Source organism: Tamandua tetradactyla, chromosome 3 (assembly GCF_023851605.1).
Source record: "Tamandua tetradactyla isolate mTamTet1 chromosome 3, mTamTet1.pri, whole genome shotgun sequence".
In the NCBI taxonomy this organism is placed as follows: domain Eukaryota; kingdom Metazoa; phylum Chordata; class Mammalia; order Pilosa; family Myrmecophagidae; genus Tamandua; species Tamandua tetradactyla.
This window is the reverse complement of record NC_135329.1, coordinates 22,220,244-22,239,259: the sequence shown is the minus strand read 5'-3', so window position 1 is coordinate 22,239,259 and position 19,016 is coordinate 22,220,244. Positions and strand designations below refer to the sequence as shown.

The 19,016-nt window shown below is 39.7% G+C and overlaps 1 long non-coding RNA gene across 1 annotated transcript; it reads right to left on the bottom strand.

Moving 5' to 3' along the window:
* Positions 1–1,949: 1,949 nt before the first annotated feature.
* On the bottom strand, positions 1,950–18,097 carry LOC143677101 (uncharacterized). The gene is made up of 3 exons (XR_013172380.1): positions 17,856–18,097; positions 10,391–10,556; positions 1,950–5,692 (listed from the first exon to the last, which is right to left on the bottom strand). It is a non-coding gene; the product is annotated as an uncharacterized LOC143677101 (long non-coding RNA).
* Between the last annotated feature and the right edge of the window lie 919 nt (positions 18,098–19,016).

Sequence of the window (19,016 nt, the reverse complement as noted above, 5' to 3'; positions counted from 1 at the left end):
GAGTAGAAAATATCTACTCAACCCAAGTGTCATAGTAGCTGAAATGTCCACATTGATACATCATAACTTTGGTCCTCTCAGCTCCAAAAGGAAAGATAAATGCTTTGTAAAGGGATAACCTTTAAGGAAGTTCTTGCACACGACATAGTGACTGACATGATGGGTTTGGAGGAAGAGCAGGGAAATTGGATGGGAGAGTACTTGGATCCTGAAGGGGGATTAAACGTGCAGGGAGAGGGTACTGGCAAGGGGGCATCTCTGAGCTCATGTTCTTCCCTATGGATGCTTTTGTCCAGGAAAGACGAACCTCTTTGCTCTGTGCCCTTTTCCCTGGAAGCAGCAGGGAAGTCACATACCTGGATCTGGAGCAAGCTGGGGGTCTGGATGCAGGGCGTCAGCTACCCAGATAACTGCGTACAGTTATCTTAGGCTAAGTTGACCTCCTGAGGGCGGCTGAGGAGCAGTGAGAGCTGGTCGCATTCTTCCCCAGGGCCTGGCAGTGGGATCTGGAAAGTGAGCTAAAAGTAGAGAGATTCCAGAAGTTACCTCCACTAGGAGCAGAAGTGGTCCATTAGGAAGCCTGGAACTTCAGCTAAACATGTGGAGTCTGAGGGGGGTGAGTTTGGGAGAAGGACTGAGATAGGAGTCAGGTTGGGAGAATATTTCAGTTTGGATTACCCCCAAAACAAAGCCTAAAACAAGAATTTGAAGGTAAGTAGTTTATTTGGGAGGTGATCCCAGGCAGCACTGGTTGGTGAATGGGGAACTGAGGTAGGGAAGGGAAGAAAGCTCATAAAGAGTATGCTAATAAGCAGGTGACCACTGTGGGAAATTGGGGCTCCATCCTGCTGGGTAACTCTGGGGGACAATGTAGAATGCGTTTCAGAATTTTCCACCTGATGAATGTGGAAACTGAGTGTTAATTCTCTACCACCTATTTACTGTTGGTTGATGGCCATGTCCAGGTGCACTGGCTGATGACTATCCACGTGTACTTAGGGAAGAGTTGCAGGTGTCATGGGATGCTATTGGCATGTGCTGAACAGGGAGTGCTAGGGGATACGGGCAGGGAACTGGCAACATCAGCTACACTTCACCCCTTGCGCTGCTCAAATCCACTCATGGTCCAGGTTAAGTTTACGATGTCTTACTACTTCTTCCAAGTGGTAGCTGATCATAACTTCTTCAAAAAAAGGCAACTGGAGGGTTAGTCAGACAAACTAACATTTCTGCTGCTGTGGTTGGTTCTGAGGCTGTAATTGATACTCATCATCCTCCTCTTCTCCCGCCGGTTCTAAGTTCTCCCTGTGCTCAGTCAGCACTGCTGCTATACTTTGCTTGTCTGGTGGGATAAATTAAGTCTTTATCCTTGAGGAACTGAGACCCTGGTTACTGTGATTTTGTCAGGCCATTTGTTGCCACAATTGCCAATTCATGGTTATCACTGAGCATGGAAGTGCCAAGAAGTGCCCCAGTGAATCACCTGAGTTCCAAACATACTCCTTTTTTAGCATCCTAAATTTGAAGCAGAAATCCCAATTTCTCATGATAATCAGGGTCAGATTTCCCCATCAGTTTATGAACTTCTTTCTTTGCCTGCTTGTACACTGGTATGAAGAGCCCAAAATGACGTGGTAGCAGCCCTGGCTTTAGGTTCGAGTAACCCTTTAGGGTATATCGTGATAGAGGAGAAGAGTTACATAGACCCACAGAAAGGCCATTAATATGTGTAGTTATTGCATCCCAAGTGAATGCAAACTGGCAATGCTCCTCCTTTCTGAAGGGAATTGAAAAGAGCATAATCAGCAGATGGAGAACCACATACTAAGTGTCAGAAGTTGAGTTGATATGTTCTGCTAAACATCTCTGGCACAAAAGTTGCAATTAAAGCTATTACCTGGTTAAATAACAGTTGTCCACTGTTATTTGCCATCATCCATTTAATTTTTGCTGATGAATTAAATGGGGATATGATGGGGACCACTATTTCTGCCTTTGTAAGTTTTGAAGGTGGTGCTTGTCTCTGTTATTCCACCTAAGATACTGTGTTGCTTCAGTTTTATTCTCTTGCAGTGGTGTGTGTGTGTGTGTGTGTGTGTGTGCTCACATCTGTGTGTTTGTGTGGTTTGTAGTGATGAGAGGCTTCCACTTAGCCTTTCTTACCTTAATTACTCTACTCCACATGTCGGGGGCTAATTGTGAGAGTCCTGCCAATTTCTAAGTATGTCCATCTCAGTTATGCAATTAAGAACTTGGTAAATGACTACAGCATGACTCTGAAAACCCACTGGACTCATTGTGAGATGGACTTGAGCCAGGACTCCATTTATTACCTGGCATCTCTGTGATCTCCACTCTGACAATTTTGGGTCCCTTGGTACCTCTATCTGCTCAGATCCTGTATCCAACAACCTTTAAAATATTGGGGCATTCATTCCCAGAATATGGTTACTCTGATGTAGTAGAATGAATAATGGCTCCCCCAAAACATCCACATCTTAATCCCCAGAACCTGTGAATATGTTACCTGACCCCAGCAAAAGGGACTTTGATGTTGTGATTAAGTTAAGGGTCTTGAGATGGGGAGAGTATCCTGTGTATCCTGATGGGCCCAATGTAATCATAAGAGGCCTTGTGGGAGTGAGGAGAGATGGTCAACTTCAGTAGTGGGAGATGTGATGATGGAAACAAAAGACTGGAGTGACGCAAGGACGGGGCCATAAGCCAAGGAATACAGTGGCCTCTAGAAGTTGGAAAAAGCAAGGACACAGATTCTCCCCTAAAGTCTCCATAAGGATGCAGGCTTGATGCCACTTTTATCTTAGCTGTCTCGCCTCCAGAAATGTAAGATAGTCTATTTATATTGTTTCAAGTTTTAATTTACTGAACTAAGTTTGTGGTATAGCAGCGGTAGAAAAATAATGTATGTGGTAAATGCCCAAAATTTCTTCCGGGAAGGAATGGAACTATTGCTACTGTATGTATGTTTGCTGTGGCATTTTCAGGGTCCTTTGTTAAGGAATCTGGTCTCTCCTTTGATGATCTCTGAGTCTGAGATCTATCTCAGGTCTGGAAACTGGTGTATTGGCTGACATTAGTCTTCTGCCTACCCCTTCTTAATCATTTTTTCCTTTGTAAGTCAAACAATAACTTTTGTAGAGAGCATGTATCTTACTGCTGGGGACTCCATGGATTATTAGTCATTGCAAAAGATCTCCATAGGTCAAGGTCCCTTGGATGTCATTCCATCCTTGTTGCCTATCATGTTACATTCACTTTGCCTCTGGGTTGGTCCCTGCTGTTCCAGAATCTTATTGTCTTATTATCCCCATTGTCTTTACAGAGCTGTGGGCGCATCTCCTACTATTAAACCTGCCTCAGAAAATAGCCACCATTGAACTTCTGAATGATCTCAGTGATCCCTTCCTTTATTGCTTCAGTGAGGGAAGTGTCCTCAGGGCCCTCATGAGGAACAGACAGTTAGTATATTCTCTGGTCTAACATTGCAAATTCATAAAATAAAAAAAGACATACACCAAACAAGTCCAAATCTTTAACAGATTCAGCAGAGATAAAATTATTGTCAAAATGCCATGAACGTTTGTATAGGCTTGTTGTCAATATCTGTAGTTATCTTGTCAGTGATGGTATCAAACAGATCGTGGGCTGGTACCGGTCCATGGACCACACTTAAATAGTCCTGTGCTAGAGCTATGGATAAGCTGAGGGTCTGCCTCCCACCTTATTCTGGTACCAAATGTCTTGGGTTACATTTCTCAGAAGCATTACTTAAGCTAAAGATATGAGTAAACTTATGTTACCTGGGAGGTGACCATGGAAAACACTGTAGGGAGTGAAGATGTAAGATGGGGCAGAAAAGGAAGCAGAAAATGTGTTATTAAACAGGTTACTCTTGTGGGCATCTGGGCTCAACTCCACATGGGAACTTTGGAAATAGTTTAGAACATGCCTCAGAATTATCTCACCCAAAGTTTATTGGCTGATGGTTTCTCCTGGTTGCATTGAATTCCAGAATTTCTGGCCTGTCTTAAAAAATCTTCAGAACCAAAGAAAGCTTTTAGACAGAGAGCTTTACGTACGTGCTACAGTTTGACATTGGCATGTACCAAAATAGGGATATTGGTGTGCCAGTGACAGCATCTGCTACAGAGAAGTACCAGACGTCCATTCAAAGAGGCAGAAGGTATGAAATCATTGCCAGGCATATGCCAGGGTAGGGTGGAGACTTAGAAATGAGAGCCAGGCCACATCAGTCACTAAGAAACTGCAAGAAAGAGTAGGAGGATAATCATAAAATGTGGTGCAGCCTAGGACTGTCTATGATCAAGGATTTTTGCAACAGGGGTGGGAATCTTGCTCCTCAGGGGGGGGGTGGGGCATCAGATTCATTATAGACTGGGAGTGGACAGGGCTATTTACCTCCTAGAAGACCTACAGACATTTTTTGGCCAGAGATCTATAGACATTTTGTGGGTCAATTTAATCTAATGATTTTAAAATCCTTTTCTCAAAATCCCAAAGTCCACTCTTGATTCAAGCTCAGTAACAATGTTTCTGCTTCTAAAAGAGTATTTGACAACCTCTGGTCAAATCTGTGGAGCTCTGATTTATCTACTTGCAGGTGAAAACATTTGGCAAGCCAGAGGATCAGGCTTTGGGACAACAGATGCTCTGGGCTGTAGGCCTGGCACTCAGGGAATGTCCCTGGGTCACCTTGAGAAATAGTAACAGTGCCATTTGAGACTTATGTTTCTTCCACCCTCTCCTTGTAAGCCCAGGGCAGGCAGGAGTGTTCAGTACTAGGCATCATGCATCTCCCAGAATAACATTCACTTACACCAGAAAACAACCCCATAGAGAATTCCATAGGGAGTTCTGGGCGAAGGTGTCAATCCATTTCCAAGACACAGAGAAATTTTAGGGGATCCTTTTACCTATCTTTCCTCCAAATATCCCCCCTCCCCCCACTTCACAAGGAGGATATATTTGGACCCGGAAGACACATCTTCCTCAGCCTCTGTACGTGTAGCACCTTGGACAGGGACACACATGGCCATTTTAGAAGATTATTTCTCTCAGGGGGACAATTTACTCTTTGCTCTGTGCATGTCAGCAGAGCTCTTAAATTTCGAGGACAGTTGGATGAAATTGGATGTAGCCAATTTGCATCTTCAAATCGGTTTTGTACACATGGGCGCATGCACTCACATCTCTGAGCATAAGAAGGGGGTGGTGTTTGACAGCTCATGGGCCATGACATGACAGTTTGCTCTGCCTGTCTTTGGGCATGGACCTATGCAAACTTGCACCTCAGTTTTCTTTTATGGAAAATGGGTGGTGGACTGGGTTATCTCTGAGGTCTCTTTTAGCTTTAATATTATATAGTTTTGAGTCTGTGGGGAAAGAAGGGTGGCAGGCTGGTTAGAAAAGCAATAATCCATATTCCACTGGGTAGCTGAACTGCAGCTCAGTTGGGGAGAATAAAGCTGTCGTTTTCAGTGTTGTGGCCTTGATTCAGGCTCAGTGTTTGGTGTGGAGGTTGAGGGAGCAGCTTCTTGTACACAGAGTGACCTGCTGAAGGCTCTGTGCTGTGGGTGATACAGAAGGTTTTGATCTCTCTGAGCCTTCATTATCCACAAAGTGAAGCCATACATAACTCTTCCCAGGGTGGCTGAAAGGAATAAATGAGAAAAATGAATGAGAAGTCCCTGGGAAATCATGAGTACTCAGTTAATTTTAGGTCCCTGATTCTTTCCTTTCTTTTGGGGACCCTGGATCTGGAACAGTAGATTTGGGTAGGAGCCCTTCATAGCTAGATTCTTCTTACTTCATTTTTATTTCGCACTGCTCCCACAGTTCAAGGACTTTGTTTCTGCAATTGTCCTCTCTTTTTCTCCTGCATCATTAATTTTTACCTCTCTACTCTCTACTGGAGTGTTCCCATCAGAATATAAACATGCTATAATATCTTCAATCTTAAAAAAAACCTCCCTTGACCCCCACATTCCTCTTCAGCTGCTGTTCAATTTATCTGCTTGTGTTTATAACAAACTTGTTAATAATAGCTATCTCCACTTCCTCACCTCTAATTCTCTTTTGAGCCCATTCCACCCAAGCTTTCATTCTTATCATTTCACTGAAATAGCTCCTGCCAAGGTCACCTATTGCAAAATTCAGTGATCAATTCAGAGTCGTTGTGCTAACTTGTTAGCAGTTTTTGTCATCACAGTCAATCACTGTATTTCTTGAAATACTTTCTTCCCTTGGCTCACTGGTTGCTGTTTAACCAGTTGTCTTTTCTGTTTTTTCCCTCACCTTCCTGAGCTCTTACTGTTGGAGTTTTCTGGTGCTCAGTTCTCTGATCTTTTCTCTATGATCCTTCCCAATTTTATATCTCCAGCTCCAGCTCTGATTTATCTCCCTGATTATAGACTGATGCATCCATCTTGAAATTAATGTCCTAAACTGAATGCATCTTAGAAACCGGTAATTTAGACTTCCCCATCTTACTAATGGGCAGGTTTATTTTTCCTGGAATTTAGCCCAAGAAACCTGTGCTGGTTTGAAAGGATGTATGTACCCTAGAAAAGCCATGTTTTAATCCTAATCCCATTTTGTAAAGGCAGCCATTTCTTCTAATCCCTATTCAGTACTGTATGTTTGAAACTGTAATTAGATCATCTCCCTGGAGATGGGACTCATTCAAGAGTGGTTGTTAAGCTGGAGTAGGTGGAGACATGTCTCCACCCTTTCAGGTGGGTCTTGATTAGTTTACTGGAATCCTATAAGACAGGAAACATTTTGGAGAAAGCTAGAAATTCTCAGAGAGCAGAGAATGACATAGCCATGGGAAACAGAGAGTCCACCAGCTAGCAACCCTTGGTGATGAAGAAGGAAACCTCCTGGGGAGCTTCATGAAACAGGAAACCAGGAGAGAAAGCTGGCAGATAATGCTGTGTTTGCCACCCGCCTTTCCAGATGAAAGAAACCCTGACTGTGTTCGCCATGTGCCTTCTCACTTGAGAGAGGAACCCTGAACTTCATTGGCCGTCTTGAACCAAAGTATCTTTCCCTGGATGTCTTTGATTGGACATTTCTATAGACTCATTTTAATTGGGACTTTTTTCTGCCTTAGGACTGTAAACTAGCAACTTATTAAATTCCCCTTTTAAAAAGCCATTCTGTTGCTGGTATATTGCATTCTAGCAGCTAACAAATTAGAAAAAAACCTTTAGAGTCAATTTTTATTTTTCTCTTCCTCTAATGCTCTACATTCAATGTCAATAAAATCTGGCAATTTTACCTTCAAAATAATTGTGCTTCCAACCCCTTCCTCCACCCATCCTGGGGCAAGATACCATGATTTCTGCTTACTATCACAGTAGAACATTAACTAATCTCCTTACTTCTATCTTTCCTTCTTGTAATTTATTCTTAAACTAGCACCCAGAATGATCATCGAAAAACATGTATGATCATGCCAGATCTCAGTGCAAAACAATCTAATCCATTCCTACCTCCCTCCAAATAGATGATCTGGGCCTTCTCTGCCTATCTGACCACACCTTTGCCTTTTACTCATTCTGTTCCAGCCATTTTAGGCTCCAGTGTGATAAGCATGGTTCCTGTGATGGCTAAGTTCACGTGTCAACCCTCTTGTGCCCGGTAAGCCTGTAACTGCCTTTCCTGAGGAAAGAGTCCTTGTACCGTCCTCTGAGGTGATTCACCCTGTTTCACCTGATGGAACTGTAATAGAATGCCCTGAAGTAATTGGCTTTCAAGACACTGCTAATTCCTCTCTTGATCCACCCCTAGTACTGCTCTTATCTTTCAGATGTAAACTAGAATGAATTCCCAACAGGTACTGGAAGGTGAGGTACAGTGTGTGACCCATGAAGAGGTGGGCTCAACTCCAAAGGAACTGCATAGTTTTTCCAATGTATACAGATATAAATCAGGGGAATATGTGTGGGAATGGATATTAAGGTTGTGGGATAGTGGTAGAAAGAATATAAATTTGTGTTAGGCTGAATTTATTAATATGGTCCCACTAAGCAGAGATTCTGGATCCTCTGTTATAGCTTGAGGAGTTAGAAAGAGCTCTAGTAGTTTAAAAAAGTTTATTATTGACATATATTATATATATTCACATACCATGTAATCATCCAAAGTGTACAATCAATATTTCACAATACCATCATATAACTGTGCATTTATCATCACAGTAGACTTTTCTCTTTTTTGTGAAAAATAGCATATATACAAAAGAGCAATGAATTTCAAAGCACATTGTAACAATTATTTGTGGAACAGATTTCAGAGTTTGGCATGGGTTACAATTCCACAATTTTAGGTTTTTACTTCTAGCTGCTCTAAGATACTGGAGACTAAAAGAAATATCAGTGTAATGATTCAGCCATCATACTCATTTGTTAAGCCTTACCTTCTCTGTATAACTACACCATTACCTTTGATCCATCTCCCACTCTTAAGGGGTATTTGGGCTATGACCATCCTAACTTTTCTGGTGGTTTTTTTTGGGTGATTAGCTGAAGCATGGTAACCTTCATTACCTGAAGTCAAAATGCCAGAACTGCCCTAGTATAATGTAGATGAGGATATACACAGGTTTAGAGAGATGGAATGCTAGAGTGGATTTATCATGTAAGACCTTCTCAACAACTGCAGAATGTCCAGAGGACATACCTTTCACCAGGACTGTGAGGAATAAGCTTGTGAGAGCAGCTCCATTATCCCTGGAGAGCTCTGTGGTTGTTTTTCTTTGTAGATCCTTATTACTATGAGAACTGCTGCTTTTGAACTTGGATTCTGAAATACAGTTGGGTGGTGGGAACATGTGGTAGTGACAAGGTAGTGACCACTATAATGGACAGCAGAGTCAAAGCAGTAGTCAGAATAGTCTGATTTGCAGAGACCTATGGTATTAGCCAGTTGATTGTGGAGTATCTAGCGATTGAATAGATGGATAGTCAACTAAATTCTTACTTGATCAGTATAAGCAGAAGAATTCTAGGTCAAGCGAATAAAACTCCAACTTGAATCACAAAAACATAAAGTCATGATCCCTCAGTCAATTCCCAGATCTGAGACAGTTTACAGACCCAGAATCTCTTGAATGAAGTTTTCTCAAGGTCCTTGGGGAAGGACCCTGCAACACTGCCAAAAGTTTATACTGTTAATCTCCTTATCAGCCTTTCCTAAAAGGATCTACAACATTTAACCAAGGATCCTGTGCATTGGGTGAAATATTTCGGTATTTTGAGGATTATTAGATACGAGCTCTGAATGGGCCTCAATTCTAGGAGACCCAAAATATCGCTATGGTCTACCAGTCAGAGGAAGGGGTTATGGAGGTCAGGTGATCAATGGAATTTTAGCTCAGGTCCCTCTTCCAGTGAGTCCATTGGGTCCCCATACCCATTCTGTGTTTATTTCCCCAGTTACAGATGCATAACTGGAATAGAAATACTCAGCAACTAACAGAACTCCCACAATGGTTCCTTGACATGTGAAGTGAGAGCTATTATGGTAGGAAAGGCCAAGTCAGCCACTGGAACTGCCACCTCCTAGCAAAATAGTAAACCAAAAACAATATGGCATTCCTGGAGGGATTGCATAGATTAATTCTACCATCACGTACTTGAAGAAAGCAGGGGTGGTGATTCTCACCATAGCCCCATTCAACTCTCCTATGTGGCCTGTGCAGAAAACAGATTTTGGATGATGACAGTGGATTATCATAAACATACCCAGGTGGTGACTCTGATTGTAGTTGCTGTTCCAGATGTGGTGTTGTTGCTTGAGCAAATTAAAACATCCTCTGGTAACTGGTATGAAGCTATTGATCTGGCAAATGCTTTTTTCTCAATTGACATTTATAAAGACAATGAGAAACAGTTTGTTTTCAACTGGCAAAGCCAGCAATATACCTTCATTGTCCTACCTCAAGAGTATATCAACTCTCCAGCCCTATGTCATAATCTAGACTGCAGCGAACTTTATTGTCTTTCCCTCTCACAAGACATCATGCTGGTTCATTTTCTTGACAGCATTGTACTGATTAGATCTAGTGAGCAGGAAGCAGCAACTACTCTAGACTTCTTGGTAAGGCATTTGTTTGCCAGAGGTGGGAGACATATCCAACAAAAATTCAGGGGACTTCTATCTCACTGAATTTTCTAGACATCCAGTTATATGGAGCATGTCAAGATGCTCCTTATAAAGTAAAAGATATACTGTTACATCTTGCCATCCTACAACCAAGAAAGAGTCATAATGCCCATGTGCCCTCTTTGGATTTTGGAGGCAACATATTCCACATTTGAGTGTTCTACTCCAGTGCACTTACCAAATGACCTCAAAAGCTGCTAGTTTTGAGTGGGTTCTGGAACATGAGGAGAATCTTTATCAGGTTCATCAGATAATATGACTTGGGCCATATTATCCAGGAGATCCAACGGAGCTGGAATTTTCAGTGGCAAATAGTGATGCTGATTGGAGTCATTGGCAGGCCTCTATAGGAGAATCACAGTTCAGACCCTTAAGATTTTGGAGCAAAGCCCTAACATCTTTTGCAGATAGTGACTTTTCTTTTGAGAAACAGCTTTTGGCCTTGGTAGAGACTGAACTCTTAAGCATGGGCCAACAAGTCTCTATGAGCCCTAAGATGTTGACCATGAACTGAGTATTGCCTGATCCACTGAGCCATAAAGTTGAGTGTGCACAGTAGCTCCATCATCAAATGGGATTGGCATATACAAGATCAAGCTCAAGCAGACTCTGAAGGCACAAGTAAATCACCAGAGAAAATGCCCAAATGCCCATGGCCTCCACTCCTGCTACATTGCTTTCTCTTTCCTAGCCTGCAGCTTTGGCTTCATAGGGGGTTCCCTATGATCAATTGACTGAGGAAGGGAAATTGGGCTTGGTTTACAGAGAGTTCTACATAATATGCAGGTACCACCCAAATGTGAATAGCTACCACACTGCAGCCCCTTTCATGGACATCCTTGAAGGACAGTAGTAAAAGGAAATTCTACTGGTAGACAGAACTTCAAGCAATACACCTGGTTGTTCATTTTGCTTGGCAGAAGAATGACTGGAGGTGCATTAAATATTGATTCATGGGCTGTGGCCAATTGTTTGGCTGGATGATCAGGGGCTTAAAAGGAACATGATTGGAAAATGGCAAAGAGGTCTGGAGAGATATTTAGATAGAATTTCTGAATGGACAAAAACATGAAGATATTTGTGTCCCATATGAATCCTCAGCAGAGGGTGATTTCAGCAGAGGAGGGTTTTAGTAATTAAGTTGAAAGGATGATCTATTCTGTGCGTACCAGTTGGCCTCTTTCCCCACCCACTCCTGTCATTGTCCAATGAGCTCATGAAAGAAGTGGCCATGGTGGTAGGGATGGAGGTTTCTCGTGGGCTCAGCAAAATGGACTTCCACTCAGCAAGGCTAAGTGGGAGAGCTACAGCGCCTGCTGAGTGCCCAATCTGCCAGCCTGCTGAGTGCCCAACCTGCCAGCAGTAGAGACTGACATTCAGACCCAATATGGCACCAATTCCCGAGATGAGCAGCCTGCTACATGGGGGCAGATTGATTACATTTGACTACTTCCATAAGGGAAGGGCCGATGTTTTGTTCTTATTAAATAGATACATTCTCTGGATACAGGTTTTCTTTCTCTGAATGCAATATTTCCACCAAAACTACCATCCAGAGACATACAGCATGCTTTATCCACCATCATGGTGTTCCACATGGCATTGCTTCTAATCAAGGAACCCATGTCACAGAAAATGAAGTGTAGGAATGGGCACAAGCTCATGGAATTCAATGGTCTGTCCATGTTCCCTATCATCTTGAAGCAGGTGGGTTGACAGAACAGTGGAATGGCCTTTTGAAGACTCAATTTCAGTGCAACTGGGTAGTAATACCTTGTAGGAATAGGGTAGTGTTCTCCAGCAGTCTTATATGCTCTAAATCATAACCAGGATTAATGGGTTCAGGAATCAAGGGGTAGAAATTGGAGTGGTACCACACACTATTATTCCTAGTGATCTACTAGAAAAGTCTTTGCTTTCTGTCCCCACATCCTTAAGCTCTACTTGTCTACAGGTCTTAGTTCCAAAAGGAGTGCTTCCACCAGGCGACGCAATAATGATTCAATTGAACTGAATGGTAACTTTGCCACCTGGCCACTTTGGGGTCCTCATGCCTCTGAATGACTAGGAAAAGAAAAGAAGTACTGCACTGTCTGGGGTGATTGATCCTAATTATCAAGGGGAAATAGGACTGCAACTACACAAGGGAGGTAAAGAAGAGCTTTCCTGAAATACAGGGGATTGCTTAGATTGTCTCATGCTTTCATGCTTTGTGATTAAAGTCAGTGTAAAACTGCAACAACCCAATCTGGGCAGAACTACTAATGTTCCAGAAACTTCAGGAATGAAGTTTTGGGCCATCCAGAGAACCAAAATTAACTGAGGTGGTTGCTGAAGGTAGCAGAAATATGGAATAGGTATTTATAACTATTTATAACATATTTATAACTACTTATAAATCCAAGGAAGGAGGTAGTTATAAATATGAGCCAAGTCCACATGACTAGTTGCAGGAATAAGAACTTTATGAGTATTTCTTCCTTGTTTTGTTATGAATGTTTATATATGTGTACACAGGAAATATCTTTTTCTTCCATATCTTATCCCTTTATCATAATAAACTTATGTTATAACTTTATGTCATAGTATTTGATAAAGACTATGAAGTCTCAAAGACTTGTACTCTCTTTTGGGAAAAGGACTAGTACATTTCTGTCTGTATGCAGAGCAGCTAGATTATGTTAGGTGAAAGTATTATTGTTATTGTTTTTATTTAGAGAGTAAGTATGGTTTGAGGAGATATATTTGGGTGCCCAGTTGACAAGAGATTGACTGTGATGATTAAGTTCATGTTTCAACTTGGCTAGGTTACTGTGTCGAGTTGTTTGATTGAGCAAGCCCTGGCCTGATTGTTACTGTGAGGATATTTCATAGATTTAAATCATTAGTGGGTTGAATGCATTTATGGCTGACTGCATCTATAATCAACAAAGGAGATTGCCTTCAGCTGTGAGAGAAGTCTCATCCAATCAATTGAAGGCCTTAAAGCAAGAGTTGATGTTTTCAGCCGTCAGAAAGAAGAATTTCTCTATTTCAGTCAGCTGGCTTCTCCTGGGGAATTTATCGAAGACTTCGTCAGAGTTCCTACTTGTAGCCTGCTCTATAGAATCTTGACTTGCTAGTCCCCATGGTTGTGTAAGCCAATTCCTAAAATAAATCTCATGTACACATATTTATCTTATCAGTTCTTTTCCCCTGGAGAATCTTAATACAACAACTGACGATTCAAAGAAGAGTTCACAATGGAAATTAGGAAATATTTTGAGGTGGATGAAAATGAAAACACAACGCAACATATCAAACTATGGAATCAGCAAAGGCAGTGTTGAGAGGGAAATTTATAGCTGTAAACGTTTACATTAAAAAAGAAGAAAGATCTCAAATCAGAGACCTACGTCATATCTGGAAGATCTAGGAAAAAAAAAAAAGCAAACTCAACCTGCAGCAAGCAGAAGGAAGGAAATAACTAACATTAGAATGAAGATAAATGAAACAGAGAATAAAAAAAAATTAGAATCAACAAAACCAAAAGTTAGTTCTTTGAAAAGATCAATAAAATCAGCAAACGTTTAGGCTGACAAAGTAAAAAAGAGAGAGAACACAAATAGCTAAAATCAGAAATGAAAGGGGGTCATTCATACTGAACCCACAGAAACAAAAAGGATTATAGGTAAGTAAGAGTCAGGTTACCCGCAGATGTGTTCACCAATCCATTATTTTATTGGAGTATTTTCTAATTAATGAATTTTGAGTGTTCTTTACATATTCTAGAATATAGGGTCTTGATCATATATATGATTTTCTCCCTGTCTGTTACATGACTTTCATTCTCCTTAAGAGAATGTCTTTCAAAGTCAGAAATGTAAAATTTTGTTAAGTGCCATGTATCAATTTGTTCTTTTATGTATAGTGCTTTTGGGGTTGGATATAAGAAATCTTTGCCTACCACAAAAATTTCTAAAAGTTTTATAGTTTTAGGTTTTGCATTTAGGTCTATAACCCATTTTAAATTAAAATTTTGTATCTCACGTAAAATATGTTTTTTTTTTGGTCTGAGGTTTTTTTTTTGTCTGCATATGCATGCTCAATTTTTCCAGCATTATTTATTGAAAGACTATCCTTTCTCCACTGAAATGCCTTTCAATAAAAAATCAGTTTCTACTACACTCCCCCCTGCCCCCAAATCTGTTTCTCAATATGCTTATATCTGGACACTCTAATCTGTTTTGTTAATCTATTTATTTATCTTCATGCCAATCTCACATTGTTTTAATTACTATAGCTTTATAATGAGTCTTAAAATCAGGTAGAGTTTTCCAAATTTGTTCTTTTTGAAAGCTGTGCTAAGTTATTCTATGACCTTTCTATTTCCACTTGATTTTAGAATAAATTGGTTAATTTCTACACAAATACCTGCTTGGATTTCTGGATCAATTTAGTGAAAATTGACATCTTAACAATATGGAGTCTTTGGACTCATGAAAACCATGCATTCCTCCATTTATTAAGATCTTTTAAAACTTCCCTCAGCAGTGTAGAGGTATTTCATATATTTTATCAGATACATACTTAAGTAGTTCATATTTTATTGACTTCTATTTCTGATTATTTTTTGCTAGTGTTTATAAATGAAACTGATTTTTGTAAATTGCTCTTCTATTCTGCAAGCTTGCTAGACTTACTAGTTTCAATAATTCTTTTTGTAGATTTTGTCAGATTTTCAATATAGATACTCATGTCCTCTGATAATATATGTAGTTTTACTTTCATTCCAGTCTGAATACCTTTTATTTCTTTTACTTGCCTTATTATATGGGCTCGAACCTCTAGTACAATGTTGAATAAAAGTGGTAAGAGTGGAAATCCATTTATTTCTTTTGATAACAGCAAGAGAATATAGTCTTTCACCATTGAGTTTAATGTTTTGTTATAGCTTTTTGTAGATATACTTCTTCAGGTTGAGCTATTTCCCTTCTACTCTTAATTTGCTGAGAGTTTTTTTTTTTTAAATAGTAATGGATGTTTGATTTCGTCAGGTGCTGTCATCTGTTGATATGATCATGATTTTCCTTTTTAGTTTGTTCATAGGTTATACTGATTGATTTTCAAGTGTCAAACCAGCCTTTGCTTCCAGGAATAAACCTCACTTGGTCATAATATATTTTCCTTTTAATATATTGTTTGACTCAATTAACTAAAATTTTGTTTAGATTTTTTTGCATTTATGATCATAAAGGATATTGGTCTGTGGTTTAATTGCAAAGTCTTTGTCTGGATTTGGTATCAGAGTAATAATGCTGACTTTGGAGAATGGGTTAGGAAATATTCCTCCCTCTTTAATTTTCTGGGAGCGTTTATAACAACTTGTTATTATATCTTCCTTAAAATTTTGGTAGAAGTCACCAGTGAAACTATCTGGGTCTGGAATTTTCTTTGGGGGAAGAAATTTCTTTAATAGAAGGGGTTATTCAGGTTATTACTTTCTTCTTGATTGAACTTTGGCATTTTCTTTCAAGATATATGTCCATATCATTTAAGTTGCCTAGTTTATTGGCATAAAGTTTTTCATGGAATTCCCTCATTATCCTTTTAATATCTATAGAACCTGTTGTGATGTTGCCTCTCTCATTCCTAATATTTGTAATGATGTCTTCTTTTTTCCAGATTAGTCTGGTTAGCAATCCATCAATTTTATTGATCTTCTCAAATAACCAGCTTTTGGTTTCATTGATTTTTCTCTATTGCTTTCTTATTTTCTATTTCATTGATTTTTCTTCTCATCTTAATTATTTCCTTTCTTCTAATTTGATTGGGTTTAATTTGTCATTCTCTTTCTGGTTTCTTAAGGCGAAAACTAAGGCCATTGTTCTGAGACCCTTTTTCTTTTCCCAAAATTTGTTTAGTGCTATTAAATTTCCATATAAGTAGTACTTTAGTAGCATCCCACGAACTTTGTTATGTTATGTTTTTTATCTTGATTAGTTCAAAATACTTTCTATTTTCCTTCTATATGACGGTTTCTAGAAGTGTGTTATTTAGTTAACAAATATTGGGGGAGTTTCTAGAGATCTTTTCTGTTATTTCTAATGTAATTTTATTGTGGTTGCAGCATATTTTGTATGATTTGAATCCTTTTAAATTTATGAACACTTATTTATGGTACAGAATATGGCCTATCTTAGTAAATGTTCTGTATGCAATTGAAAGGAATGTATATTCTGCTTTGGTTGGGTGGAGTTTCCAATAAATGCCTATTAGGGTCAGGTTATTTCATATAATTACTTAAATCTTTTATGTTCTTATTGGTTTCTTATATGTTTTATTAATTATTGAAACTCATAACTAAAATTGTCAATTTGTCTATTTATCCTTGCAATTTTATCAGTTTTTCTTCAGGTATTTTAAAGCTTTGTTACTAGGTGCATCACCTTTTTTGGACTTTATGTCTTCTCAGTGAATTGGTCCCTTTATCATTATGAAAGTATCTTTACTCCTGGTAACATTATTTCTCTATAATCTATTTGTCCGATGTTAGTATAGCCACTCTGAATCTCTTTTGGTTAGTATTAATATAGCATATCATCTTCTATCCTTTTGCTTTTAATTTATTTGTGATTTTATATTTAAAGTGCATTTATTATAGGCAGCATATAGTTGGGTCTTGATTTTTCCCCAATATGGTAAGCTCTGCTTTTTGATTGTGGTATTAAGACCATTTACATTTAATGTGATTATTTATTTGCATGATTAGACTTAAGTATATCATGCTTCCAGTTATTTTCCATTTCTCCCATCTTTTCCTTGTTCTCTGTTTCCTCTTCTCTACCTCCTTTTGGACTATTTGACTATTTTTATTTTTCCATTCTGTAAGCTTATATCTATAACTCATTGTTTTGTTATTTTAGTGGTTGCTTTAGGGTTTAAACATATTTAGCATTTCAAAGTCTATTTTTATGTGATATTATAGTACTTCTGTATAATGTAAGGACCTTACGATAGTAAACTTCTGTTTTCTCCCCCAATGTCCTTTGTAGGATTGTTGTTATGCCTTTACATATGTTATACGTATCTTTTTCACATGGGCAGGCATGCGGGAATTGAACCCGGGTCCTCTGGCATGGCAGGCAAGCATTCTTGCCTGCTGAGCCACCGTGGCCCACCCTGTTATACGTATCTTTATAAACCACACATTACATGGTATAGGTTATAAACTCTACATTACATTGCTATTTTATGTATACAGTCAATGATGTTTTAAAGGGATTTAAAAAATGGCAAAGAAATACTGTTCATTTATCTATATGCTTACTATGCCTCTGTGTTTCTGCTCATTCTGGTTTCTGCCTGACAAACCAACCCCTCTCTTCTCTGAAATGTTTATTCATATTTCAAGCCCCAGTTCCTGTACTTCCTCCCCTATAAATACCTCTCTGATGATTCTGGCTGACTCAGATCTCTCCCTCCTCTAAGACCTTTCAGCACTTAGATCCAACACCACACAAGTTACTACTTCATTGTTCCCTTATTAATGTAAGTGTGGGCTCTTTGAGGGTCTTCACTCGTGTCTATGCCTCTGTACTCAGTGCAGTACTGCTCTCAAGCAATGTATGTTGGTAATGGTTGTGGTTCTTCTCTTTGCTTACCTTGTACGTGGAGAGGTTGTCCAGTCCTTCTTCAATCCCCAATGTTTCCACAGTAGTGCCTGGCAGACATTCCACAGGCTGGTGACCTCTTCCTTTTGAAATCTGTGGAAACCCAGGATGTCTGAATGGCAGGAACAGTGACTTTAGAAGACTTTTTGATTTAGAATCAGAGCACAGGATTTGGAAATGGGCTCTGGAGGAAAAGGGGAGGGCAGTTGGAGTGAGAGACTAATATTCAATGAGCCTTTATTTTATCCAGCCACTTTGTTTCTAGTCTCTCTGTTATTTGCCTCTACAGAACCAAAAGTCCCTATGCTAACCTCAAGGCTGACATATTGAAACTGTGTTGCTGTTTGGCAAACCATGCCAATCACTGTGTTGACAAGAGGAAGTCGCATCCTGCTTCCTTTGCTTGGCCTTGAGGAACCAGATAGTGTGTTGATATTCCCAATAGATACCCCCAAACATCACTCCAATATTTTACCTGATTCCACCTTCTGATTCCAAGGCAGAACTTTGGGGGTTATGCTATGGTGTGGTTCTTCCCAGATCCCTTGCCCTGTCACCAGGGCCAAGGTCATCCTGACTGGGGTGGGGAATGGGTTAGATGTCTTCTGTTTTCCTGATTCCAGGCATCTCTTAGGAGGAAGGGGCCTACCTCCTTCATGCACACAATGCTTTGTGTTCTCAAAATATGAGGTTAGTTCTGATAGTGAACTTTAGGAATCTTTGACTTAATTTACCACTGGAGAAAAGAATCTCTGGAAGGCAGCCCAATCTACTGTTAGCTCCTAAGCCATATAGCTCATGCTCCAAATTTCCATAAGGTGAACATGAAGTTTCCTACTGGGAGGCTGTCTCCTCTTGAGGTTTGTTTCCCCCCCATTCAACCAGTATGATCACCTTCTCTTCTCTTGCCATCAAAACACAGTGTTTCTGTTTGCTAATGCTGCCAGAATGCAATATTCCAGAAATTGGATTGGCTTTTCAAAGGGAATTTACTAGGTTAAAATTTATAGATCTAAGGTCATGAAAATATTCAAATTAAGGCATCAACAAGAGATATCTTCACTCAAGAAAGGCCAGTCATGTCTGGGATTTCTCTGTCACATGGGAAGGCACCTGGTGACATCTGCTGGACCTTCTCTTCTGGGTTGATTT